This window comes from Pogona vitticeps, chromosome 5, assembly GCF_051106095.1.
Source record: "Pogona vitticeps strain Pit_001003342236 chromosome 5, PviZW2.1, whole genome shotgun sequence".
In the NCBI taxonomy this organism is placed as follows: Eukaryota; Metazoa; Chordata; class Lepidosauria; order Squamata; family Agamidae; genus Pogona; species Pogona vitticeps.
In genome coordinates, this window is record NC_135787.1 from 29,785,879 (window position 1) to 29,799,375 (window position 13,497).

The 13,497-nt window shown below is 41.0% G+C and overlaps 1 protein-coding gene across 2 annotated transcripts in view; it reads left to right on the forward strand.

Moving 5' to 3' along the window:
- The window catches only part of SYNPO2 (synaptopodin 2), a 121,602-nt gene that overhangs the window by 69,483 nt on the left and 38,622 nt on the right, over positions 1 to 13,497 (forward strand). The window lies entirely within an intron of this gene.

The following is a 13,497-nucleotide window of genomic DNA, read 5'->3' on the forward strand; positions in this document are numbered from 1 at the left end:
ATACATTCTGGTACTGGCTGGGTGATCCTGATGATTCAGAATGCTTCAATGGCAGTGCCTCCAGCTTATCCCAAGACTGCCAGAGTCATGCCAGTAGAGTGAAAGTGGACAATGTACAATGCTCTATTCTTTTTCTTCCTGTTTCAGGGCTGTGGTACAGACTAGCCTGTAAAAATTGTCAGGAAAGTAATTAAATTTTCTCCTGGGTTGGGATGGAGTTCAAGACTGGGTGGGGTGGAGGTTTAGACATCCTGCAGTTCCAAATCCTTCCCACACGTCTGCTCATAATGTGCTCCTTTTTACCTTTCCAGATGCTGGAATGTTGACATGGTAGGTGTGGGATGTGGGTGTTTGCAGTTCATTGGTTAAATTCGAAGTTACTGTTAACTAGAACAGGCATACTGAAATGTGTGGGACTGGTTTAGTCGCTGTGTATGTAATTCTCAAGGATCTCAATGGTTTTACACTACTCAGAATTTAATTGGATTTGATCTTATATTATCCTGTTCATAAAAATTGTTGGTAGCTGTAAGAATATGTTTATTGCAAAGAACCAGACCAAGTGAATCATCTGTTCTATTTACCCTCTTATCTTTATAGTCTACAACTGACTGGTGTGTCTCAGTCAATTCTAGTCTATAGTAGGTAGTTCAGTTCTTTACTGGTCTCTTTCACATGCTTGTTAAAATGAAATAATTGTTGTATCAGAGAAGCCATGCCCTGGCAGAGATATGTGGCATGTACATTTGAAAAACTAAAAACGCATGGCTGTATAATATTTGTTTAAAACATTGTCAGTATTAGGGTGTTATTTGTACTGATTTCATGACAATATCAGTAACATTTACTTCAATTTACATTTATGTTCCTAAAAACAAAATAACTTTTCCTTCTTAAAATAACTGCCACTTTGATGTATTATACAAAAGCAGCAATGTCTTCAGCACAGCCTTATATAGATGGTTGAATGGGTCCCTCTAAAAATAGCATTTGCTTTGACTTTGAGGTGCTGGGCAATATGGAAACTGTTATATTTCAAACAGACATTTTGGAAAATGCATCCACGATGCCTTTAATTGTCGAGCAATGATGTGGTGGATGAAGCTGTCTATTTACTGAGCCCCGTAAAAATATGCCAAGTGAAGCAGAACATTTTTGTTAAGACTTAAAAAAGCATAGAACAGCCGTGATGTACTGCTTCTTCAGTTATGCCTTTAAAGACGTTGTATTTTCATGGAGTATAGTCTCAAGACAGTGGGGAAATATCAGCTGATTTTAATAGGTTAGAGATATAACATTTCTGCCTGGAGCAAAAAAAAGTGTTGAAGATCAAGGTGCATGCTACTGATCTGCATGTGTTCATGCAGGATGCTGCCATCATCAAACTGTTCTGCTGATGTAATTCGGTGCTGACTCAGAAAAACATTGTGTAGTTTGTTAAAGTGGCTTTCACAGCTGCTGCATTTCCATTTCTGTTCTACAGAAAGGAAACAAGGGGAGCCTATGTTTATTCAACTATTAGGAATATAGTAGTTGCAAGAAACACACTTGAAAGAACTGCTGGATAGCTTGGTGTTATAGGTATCTGGATGAGGAGCCAGAGGTTGAGAGTTCAATTCCCTACTGATCCTCTTTGAGAGGGGCTGAAGATCCATAGGGTCCCTTCCAGCTCTGCAATTTGAAGATACAGTAATTATTATAATAACCACTGGGTCCCTATCTGTGAATAACCACGTATAAGTAAGAGGTGGGTGAATGTTAACAGCAAAATAGGACAAAACCAAGGAAGTAAATAATGTTTGGGGAGAAACAAGGCAGAGCAAGCAAAGAAAGCACAGGGAACTGTGAAATTCAGGCAAAGAACTCTTAAGTGAAGATACCGAGCAGTCCTTCAGCAGCTTCTCCTTGCTTCCTTTTAAGGGAGCTGGAAATGACTGGAGCGAAAGAAGGTGATGCAGTTTCAAGTGAGCTGCAGTTCTGAAGCAGAGATGGGAGAAGCTCTTGACAGTAGCCTCCCACACGACACACAAGCCTTTTTGCAAACAAGGATGTCACTTTTCCAGTGTTTTCTTTTCTTAAAAGCTGGATTCTATGTGTGGGAAATGGATGTGCATGTCAACATGTTCCTGACAGCCCCATGGCTGCAATACAACAAAATGGTTATATGTGTCAACCATGCATCTCTGTATGGAACTCTGAGGAACAGAGTGTAGCATTCTAGAAGCCTCCCTGAATTATTACTGTCCTGGGCCTACAGCCAAATTTAACCAGGTCCAGGAAAGTGGAAATTGGATCCTTAATGCATCTAACATTTGTCCGATCAAACTTCCAAAATTAAAGAACACGAACAACAATGTTGCTCTGGATAAAAGGATATTTATTTATGTTTCATGAAGACGCATTGTTTCCAGTAATAGATATATTCTGATCTGATCTGGATTTGATAACCCACAATCTTTACGGCCAATGTATTGAAGATCATTATTATAATAACCACTGGGTCCCTATCTGTGGACAACCATGTATAAGCAAGAGGTGGGTGGCAGAGCAAATCCAGGGAAGGAAGTAGATAAACCTGTCTTTTTGTCAGTGGTCAAAGACTCTCGCCTTCCAGTGTAGTCATGTGATGTTTAATGGCACAGTTTATCTTAGGGTTCAAATTCTCAGGTCATATCTAGAAGACCCTTAATGAACCCACAATCCTTATCCCTTCTCATCAGTGCTAACCAAATCATGCCCCCTTCCTGGTTGCCTAGGAAAACAACAGATAACCACACTGTCAGAAATATAGGGTTTGACAGAATCTTGTCCTCTTCCTTTTCATTTTGCCCTAGCTCACATTGAATTTTCACACTAGCTCACATTGCTGTACCTTCAAGAGCAGAGTCAAAACCAGTCTTCTGAATGCTTTATGGCTCCTGGGAGACTGTCCAAGCAATGAGACAAGTAGCAAGAAATACCATCTCGAGTGTGCATTTCAGCGTTACCCAATGACATCACTGCCAACGATAATTGCATGCTGGGTAAGAAAACTGCCTATAAAACACACATGTTTCTCTGCATGCTGTTCGCAGTATTCCTGATGGGTAAAGGCAGGCATACCTTCATGGTTTAGTTGTGTCATCAAGTACTGGAAAGCAATAAACTAGACCTATTGGTGAAACAGATACAAACAGTAAAAGCAGCAATTAATTCTAACCAATATATTAGGTTTTATTTCTGCTGAGATTATGGCTGCATGACTCAAAATAAGTGTCAACAAGATTTGAGCTGACTATTCTACAGAAAAAGGTATCATTAGTGGTATCATTTGGACTAGTTTTTCAGAGCCCTTTAAGCAAAGGATGCAGTTCTGCTCCTTTATAAAGAAGGTCATTGGAATCGATGCAGTTGAGAACTATAGGCTCTCTAAATGTTTCAACTACATTTCCCACAGTCCCTCACCACAATTCTACACTCTCCAACCTGCTGAAGAAAGCTGATGGGATTTGTTAGGTGGGACTAAAGTTGGCCACTTCTGCTGCAAAAATTCCAAGGTTCTGCCCTGTTCTAGCAGTTAATTCTAGCTGCATAGTGGGGTTATTTTCCGTGACTTTAATCATTAAAACTGGGGGAAATGACTAGAGATTGACAAATTCTGTGAACTAAAAGCAGGACTTTATGAAGAATGGAAACAAAGGATGAGACAGATATGGGACCTGATGCCAGAAAGTCTTAACTGCAAGTAAAGGAGAGTAGGTAGCATTACCATAGTGAGCTAAAGTTTGTACCTTTTCCCTGTTCTTCACCTTGTTCTACACCCCTTAAACTGTAGGAAGCATTAGCAGGAGAAGTGTAATGACTGGTTGAGTAAAACAAGAATCTTTAACAGTGGGTAAAATAAGGGCTGGAACTGTGCTAACAGATAGGGAGATTAGCACAATATCCTCTTGTAGAACATGGCGCTCTAGTGCGATGCACGAGGCTCACTGCCTGAAAATGTGCTGTGTCAGTCAGCTTGCCAGATTAACATTTTGGAGATCATTACCTCATCTCTCCTTCAGTTGCTTTCCTTGGTCTTCTGCCAGAGAAGGAGGGGGAAATTATTTGCAAAGATGATAATGATAGCCCATTTAGGTACGGCTTTTGAAACTCAAGCAAGCTTTTCTTTCCACTGAAGTCAACCAGTTATTATGCTTCAGTTATCAAAAGTGACCCTTGGAGGTACATAGTGGAAGGCCTGGTGTCTTAACAGCCTCTCCATTTTGTGTGTAACAAAACTGAGATGTGCCAGAAAAGGTAGCCTTTCTTCTGCCTTATACAGTATTTCAAATCTGTGTATCTAAAGAAGCTCCACTGATGTCATGTTTAGGACTAGGGACACTACAGAATTAGAGATAGTTCTCACATGCAATATATAGAATGAAGCGAGGCAAGTTGATTCTGCAACACAGCAGAAGTAAAGAATGGGGACAGATACAAACCCTCTGGGGCAGCCATTTTCCACATGGGCCATATTCCCCACCCCAGGGGAAGGGTCTAGCATATTTGAAGAAGACCACAGACTAGGAACAGTTTTTCACACACCATCTTATAAGGTTTGTTATGTGAGTTTATACCATCCTGATTTGGCCTATTTCTCTCAAAGTGTCTTTATGACTGTGACTAAAAAAAGGTTGAGAAGGGCTGGTAAAAAACTGGAGGACTGGGTTCTACCCGTGCATTTACTTGTCTGGACAGGTCGTATTAGATCTGTGAAGGTCTTCTGTCTGCCAACTAAGAGCAGCAGCAGAAAAGCTGTTTCCTCTAAATTTGGCTGCTGCTTAGGAAAAAAAAACCTTTAGGGAAACCAGAATTGTGTACAAAGAATGTACATGCATTTCTGGAAGTAAACAAAAGGGAAGGGTATGGGCATTCAGGTTTCTGATTCCTGCATTGGCTCCCTGAGTGCTATTTGCACATGGCTTCTACCTGTGCACCTTCAGCTTCAGGTAAAAAGAAAGCAGTTCCCACAAAGCTGCACTTTGTCTATCCCTGCTCTGGGATTTCTTCTACACTTTAATCTGGTGCATTATGGTAGCTTGCCACACCTCATGCCACTGAAAAAAAGCAGTTAATGCATCAGAGGAGGACTACAATATAATAAAATTTTACTGAGGCATTACCTTTGTCAACATCTGGTGCTCTGTGCATTATTCAGTATTGCTTTTTCCTGCATTTAATCACATCATTTTTAGGTTCCTAATTAAAAATTATTGCCAGTTAATTTGCTGACATTGTTAGGAGATTAAGCAAATCCTCTAAAGTTCTTTCTTTGTACTGAGCAGTTACTGAGATACATCAGTGATCAATGATTAGGTCATATTTAGAGATGGGCACGAAGCTCTAGTCATATATTTTTATGATTCAGATGAAATAAATGAAAATTCCATGGATGGGCGGAATAAATCCAACCCTTCAGTATAAACGCATTCTTGGCCACATGCAAGTAAATCAAGGGTGAAATGGCATTCAAAAATGAAGAATCAGCATACTGCTGCTCCAGATAGTTCTGTGTTTGAACTCAACTACAGGGATGAAGAATGGAGAATCATGTTGGCCGATAAACAAACTCCAAATTCCTTATCAAGGTAGTATCTTTATTTGGCCAACTAAAAAAAAGGGGGGGAGGTCCAAAAAGATATGCCGGCTTCATGCATGTCAGTTGAAAAATCAAACCAAGATGCAGTCCTGTACTCAAAAAACTAAAGAAGCACTAACAGAGATCCTCACTCTCAGCACCAATCAGCTGTTAGGTGCTGACAGCTTGGTAGCCTGTTGCTTATACAGTTTCTGAATTGTCAAGTGCCCATCACCATAGCCATCTAAATCCTCAATATCGTTTAGTACTTTTCCTACCTTTTGATCAAAACCTTGTAATCTCATGTGCATTTAAAATGTGACTTTTATACAGTTGGAAAAGTGCAAACCATTTATTTATTTATTTATTTATTTATTTATTTATTTATTTATTTATTTATTTATTTATTTATTTATTTATTTATTTATTTATTTATTTATTTATTTATCTTATATGCTGCCCACACTACCCAAAGGTCTCTCGGCAGCTTACTGCAATTTAACTACAGTAAAAAAAGATAGAATAATTAAACTACAATTAAAATATATACTCTAAAAGTTGCCATCAGGACCCACAGTTGACATTATTTCAATTAAAATCCTTTCTGGAACAGGAAGGTTTAGACCTGGCATCGAAATCTCATCAGCGCCAAACCAATCTCAGTTGGGATGGTGTTCCATAGTCTGGGGGCAGCTGCTGAAAAGGCCCTTCGTCTACAAGCCATCCCTCTTACCTCCTTGAGGGACAGCTCTTTCAAAAGGGCCCCCTGGCTAGATCTTAACAGCTGGGTAGGTTCATATGGAAGGAGGTGGTCCTTCAGGTATCCAGAGCCCAGGTATCCAGGGCTTTATATGTCAAAACAAGCACTTTGAATTGGGTTCGGGCAGCAACTGATAGCCAATGTAATTTAAACAGAATTGGCTTGATGTGTCCCCTAGCGGCCCCACCACTCACCAGCTACACAGTTCAATTCTGGAGGCGTTCATGGCCTCCTGGACCCAGGCGCGAACCCCCCTGGCAGATCTTTCAATTAGCCAAGATGGGCAAGGGTCAAGTGGAGTGGTGGTAGAACAGACACATCCAAGCACCCTGTCCACCTCCTTAGGTCTCAACAATTGAAGCTCATCCATTAATATATGACCTAAGCACGGCACACTGGACACATCCTCTGATTCTGCAGTAATGGTGGAGTCCAACCCACTGCAAATCTGAGCGATTTCCCCCTCAAAATGAATAGCAAACTCATCACAGCAAGCTGATGAGCAGTCCAGGACCTCCACCGGATTTCCTGGTTGAAGAAGATCCCAGACCACCTGAAATAGCTCTGCTGGATGACATTCTGAAGAAGCAATAAGGCTGGAGAAATATTGCTGTTTTGCCAACCATATTGCCACGAAATAGGCCCGATAATGGGCTCTAAGTCGTGTTCGATCAGACTCCCAGAGGGATTTCCTCCACCTGCACTCCAGGTGTCTCCCCTCTTGCTTCATCGCCCGCAGTTCAGATGTATACCAAGGAGCTGTCTGGGCTCTGTATGCAGGGAGAGGGCGCTTAGGTGCAATCGTAGCAACCACCCGGGTCATCTCCCTATTCCATAGGATAACCTGAGCTTCGACAGGAGCACTGACCAGATCAGACGGATAATCCCCCAGAGCATTCAGGAAAACATCCGGATCCATTAGTCTCCGAGGGCAGATAATCTCAATAGATCCCCCACCCTTGCAGAGGGGAGAAGAAGCTAATAGACTAAACTTGACCAGGAAGTGGTCTGACCATGACAATGGGGTCACAACCAGCCCCTCCACATCCAGACCACCATCTTCTAGTCCCCTTGAAAAAAACAGGTTCAAGGTATGGCCCTTCTCATGTGTCAAGCTGATGACACATTGTGACAGCCCCATGGTTGTCATGGCAGCCATGAAGTCCTGAGCTGCCCCAGTCAAGGCAGCCTCAGCATGGATGTTGAGATCCCCCAGCATCAACAGCCTGAGAGTCCTCAACACCAGGTCCGAGACTACCTCTGTCAGCTCAGGCAGGGTACGCAGCAGGGTGGGCGATACACCAACAGAATCCCCCATCTGTCTCGTAAGCCCAACACACAATACAGGCCCTCAAGACTTCCTCTCAAAGGGATAGAAAGCCTGGTCAAAGAGATAGAATTCCTATAGACTATAGCAATTCCCCTTCCCTGACCCTCCAACTGAGTACCTAGGCGGACACAGCTGGGAGAGGGGAACACCACCCTCCTCTTCTACCCAGGTCTCAGTAATGCATGCCATGTCAGCACCCTCATCCAAAATTATATCATGGATGAGGGCAGTCTTATTTTGTACTGACCTGGCATTCATCAGCAGCACCGTGTGGCTTGAGGGTTTGCTGATATGGTCACCTGATACTATCTGGCTGGGGGTAGGACTAGAAGAGGGGATAGATGTAAGATATCTAACCTCTCTTCTCCTACGTGGGCATGTTCTACCCCCACTGCCATTCCTTCCCCTACCCAGCACCACTTCAATGGCTGCCCCCTCCAACATCCTCCCCCACTCCCCGTTCCCTCAGATCCACTGTGGGTCTCTACGTACGTAACCTGATGGCAACCGATAATCACAATAAAAACTCCTTCTAAAGCCCCTTCTCCCCCCCCACCCCAGCCAAGTTGCTGATGTTGAGGAGGGGGTGGGGAAGCCAGAAGCAACGAGGGCCCAGTCCTGCAAGGCTGAGGGAGTCCAAGGAAGGCTGGCAACTGGCAGCAGCACAGCCACACTGTCTCTCACTCAGTGCCTGAGGGATGGCAGATGATGAAGGGCAGGAGGGCAGGAATGCTGGTCCAGCCAGCATCTGTGACACAGCATTTTGAGGTTGGCATATGACAACCCACCTGGCTGTGGAAATCAGCCAGGGAGTTCCTGCTTACAGTTCGTGTGTACAGAAGTGAAATCTGTGAAAGGGCAAAGCAAACATTTTATGATAGTTGCATTAATTGTTTGGAATTTTTTGCCACAGGAAATTCACCTGGGATTATTTATTCTTCAGAAATAATTCATTGACATTTTAGAGAAGAATTATTTATACATTCTACTTATTATTCATTTAAGAATAGCGTATATTAGATCATTTATTATTTATTTAGGTCATATGTTGTGCCGTTCGCCCCTCGTGCCCCTGCCTGACTCCCCAAACACAGAGCACACAAAGGCAAACCAATACTTGTTTTTACCCACTGCCACCAGTTGATCACTAAATCAGCATTACTTATGGAAGGATGAAGATGAAGGTCCAAACTTCACTGTCTTTTAAATAAAACTTCTTTATTGAATACAGATGTTTGATTATTACTCATAGGTAATGTCTATTATCATCAGTCTCAACCTTCTTTTTGATATAACAGTTCTTATTCATTCTTCACTCTAATCACACCTCAGATCTCCCAAATACCACCCTCTATTTCTCCACTCTGAGCTAACTTTTGACTGACTGACTGACTCACTCTCTTTTTCCTTTTAAAAAGAGACTCCACCTCTTTTTACATATCTCTTAGCTCTGCCTCTCAGCAGTGTTAACCTACAACATGAATAATGCATGACTATTTAACATAATAAGGGTGAACGCTACTTATGTTTATTTTTATTTTATTTTATTTGGTCCTTAAAGGAGCATCTAAGATGCTTTATAATTAAAATGTGACTAAAATTAACAGCAGAGTAAAACAGGCTGTGGCTTGTAGCGCTATGGGGCGGTATATAAGTCCAATAAATAAATAAATAAATAAAATAAATAAATATTTCAAACTAAAGTGAAAGCTAGTCAAAATAAAAAGCTCTTGGGTGACTAAAACTGGCCTGTAGCGTAGGACCCTTTGTTCCAAAACATAAGGTCCTGAATGTTCTCACACTTCAATTCCTGGAAGTGGTGATCAAAAACTGTGCTGGCTAGGGCTCATGGAAGTTGTAGTAGATGTTCTTGGGCTGCAATTCCCAGCAGCCCTAGACAGCATAGGCAACGACCAAGGCTTCTGAAAATTGTAATCTAGAAACATGTAGGACCTACATATGGGAACCACTGGCTTAAGAGAGAAGAAATCAGTGGAACCTTCCTAGGGATGGGATTTTCATAACCCAGAAGCTCCAGCAGAAAAGACCTCTCTTTAAAGGAGGAAGCATAGCTCAGATTCACAAGGTCCCAAGTTTAATCCCCACCATCTAACTGGGAAACAATCAAGCCTGGAGCCTTGGTGAGCAGCTGCCATTCAGTGTCAGTCAGTACTAGAGTAGCTTGACCAGTGCTCTGACTTCCCAAGCTTCCATCTGCAGCTTGTTATGTTCTTGTGCATCCCAGGTGATAGAACCTCCGCAGGAAATGCACAAGAAAATATTCTGATTTGGTGGGTATGTCTGGAATGAATGAGGCAATCTGTCCAGTACCCTGGTCTCAAACCTTATATTAGTCTAAGAGACACTTTGCTGCCTCAGATAAGGGACAAGATAGCATGTTTTCTATTCCACTGTACAAATACCTTTTTTGGTTATCAGTTGAATTCGAGGTCTGCCCACCACAGCTGAGGACAACAGGGTGGTTTTGTAGGGTAAAGGCAGGGAACAGTAGGAAAGATTGCAAGTCTGCCTACTCCTAAAGACCTTCTCACACAAAGGAGTAATGCAGTCTCAAAAAAAAAAGCCCAAACACTTGTGCACCTGACTGTTTCACTTTGAATAGTGCCCACAAATCAACTAATATCCAACACAGATGAAAGGGGGAATCAGAGTAATATACCCAAAAAGCAGGCTCAAAATGTTCCTGTGATGGCTACACTTGAGTCTTGCTCCTGTTATATTTTATGGTATGACAGCTATTTTTGGTTTGCAGTTTGTGAATTTCAGTATATACGGTGTCAAGGCCACTGGAGGCAAGCCCCTAGGTGACCACTATGGAGGGGCACTATTTCAAATCACAGAAAGATGAGGGAAATGCACCATCAAATTGACAGCATGAAGAATTTAGGCCCGTTGTGTGTTGTTCTTGTGAGCAGCATCCAACCAGCAGGTGGCACACTACCAGGTTTACCTTAAAAGGACTGCTGTATGTTGTGGAACACATCTTTCATCAGAAGTAATAATGCTCTCTGCTTCAGGGAAATTGAAAGGGAGGCTGTGAATGTTCCAGGCAGCTGTTGTCTAGACACATACAGCATGAGGCATTTCTTCACTACAGAATGGATTTCTACCACTGGAGTGCTCATTAACATCTTTAAACAAAGAGCAAACAGTTATAATCGTATGAAAACATTTTAGAATGCATGGTTGAAAACACAGCCTCCATTATCCTTCATTGTGGCTGGTATGGTGAATTCACTAACACTGATTATGTGGAGTTTTCCCCACCCCATCTTTATATTTTTAAGCACAAATTGAAAAAAAAGTGCATTTATGGCCTACAGCTCCCTGAAAGTTGCCAGCCACTCTGGAAGCTGTGGTTGTTTTCTTTTTTAAAGGACATTTTCCAACGTCAGTTTTAAACTAGTCGTTTGTGAGCAGTGAACCATGCCCTCAGCTCAAATGAATGATTGCTGTTATCTCCTCTTTATATCTCATTATTTGCATACACGGATTAGACTATTTCATTGTCATTTCTCTCCAAATGCCCATTATTCATTCTGCAGTTGCAACAGAGACTCCTGTGCACTTTGAAATTTAGCAAGAGACACATGCCGAAATCTGGGATAGAAAAGTTTTGGACATTTCAAGCCATGACAATGTAATTTAATTGCAAGTGTTAAAGGAACATCTTAGCGGCCTAAGTGATGTTCCAAAGAATGTGTGAATATTTATGTATCCCTTCAGGGAAACAATATGCACAGCATACCACTCCATATTTGTAAATGTTTATCATTTCTACAAGGACCAAAAAGGCTATGGCAGGGATGCTTTGGTATTTTCCAAATCATTGCACAGTACTTTAAACAGTGAAGATGAATGGCCCCATGGCTATGCCAAGGATGACTTGCTGATGGTTGTCTTGAAGGCAATTGTGTTGTTTACAGTCTCTTAAAATGACAGGTCCAAGTGAGAATCATTTCAGGAAAATGTGGCCCCTCCCATATGTGTATGTCTTGTTGCACAGTATTTTTTTTAAAGGGGAGTAGCCAGGAATTGTTATTTGCAACCGAAATCAAAACAATCACTAAAGAAGCCTGGGAAAGTGACATAAAGAATATTGTCTAGTCTTTGAATTGGTATATTGGCACTCTTCTGCATGCCCTGTGACACTAAAAGCACAGCTAATAACATTCTTGAAGACTACCAGATAGTACATTTTTGTTGGTATTGTGATAGTTGATCAATTTACCTAGTCTTTGTTAATAATACAAAGACTGGCTGGACAGGGTAATTTTTCATTTCTGTCTTTTCCAGACATTTTAGTTTGATTTTTCTCCTCTTGATAAATGTTCTTTTGTATTTACTCATGTGGTGCAATAGATAGAGTATCAGATTCAGGGTTCAAATCCCTGCTTGGCCATGAAAACTCATTGATGGTTACAGTGGTAAACCACTACTTGATCATCTCACATACCTCAAAAGCACTGTAAGGTTCACCATAAACTAGAAGCAACTCGACAGCTACAAAGCTTTTTGTAGCTCCACATTTACCTAAATGGACTTGACCTTACCTTGTCTGTATTGTTTTTGTGTTTATAAGCTTTATGAGAGCATTTTAACCCCTCTTTTAAAAAGCACTGTAATATTGGATATCTCTTTTTAATCTATGGATTTACACAATCCCAAGAATTCTATCCATATTTTCATTTCTGGGCACCTCTGAGCTCAATACGTATCTTTATTTGCTGGTCTATTGGCTAATATAATCTGGTTCTTTAAGATGTATTTGTTTAACACCACTGTTCATTTCAGGATAGTCTTTTATTTTATAGTCAATGTGAATTATAGAAGAATGTAGAGACTGTATGTTAGTCCTGGAACTCATAAAATATAAGCAATTCATCATCATGTTTGTACTTGCAGGGATTAGCTGCCACTTCCAACAATGTGAGTTTCTATTTATGGCCTCTAGTGACTTGAGTCATAGATATCCCAGACTTCTTTTTTCTAGCTATGCAATTTGAGATAATCCAAGGAATGCAAACTTGTTTTAATTCCTGGAACAGTTATGTTTAGACTACAAAGCATAAGGGATACAATTGACACCTGAATATAAATATGAGGACTCCCTTTTCCTGTCCTTTAAATGGATCCTTTCATATTGCTGGTTAGGCTGTTAATGAAGAAGACCTTACTGAACTAGTTCGTCATTGCAATGATGCATTGTTTCTTTCAAATATTGGCATAAATATACGTGTACAATATTGTTCAAGTAAGAGGAATCCCTCAGTTTTATAAGAGACATTATGAAGGCACTCCAGTTTCCCAACTCTTAGGGCTAAATCCAGTGTTATTGGATTGATTAATTAATTAGGACTTTTCAGTCATAATTAATGTACATCCCATTGATTTCAATGTGATTAGTTTGGGAAAAATATTGGATTTAGCCTTTGGAATCTTATCAGTCTTCATTCCTTATTCAATGTGTGGGCATCCCCAATTCCTTTTTTTAAAAACTCTCCAGTGAGACAGTTTAAACTAGCCTACTTCAGGTCTAATTTAGAAGGAGAATGATATGGGTGGCCTCCCCCTTCCTCAGCTAGACTTTGGCCTGGTGGCAGCTGGGTTTTCTATGAGTCAAGAGTTGGGGTTTTAAAGCTATTTTTAATGCAGCCAAGTATGACTCACATAGCATGTGAGGGGACAGGAGGTGTCACATTTGGAAGAAGAGGTTTCTTATCATCTCAAGACATTTCTCTGGAATTTTGCATTAACAGAATAAGTAACTAAAGTGTGCTATATACT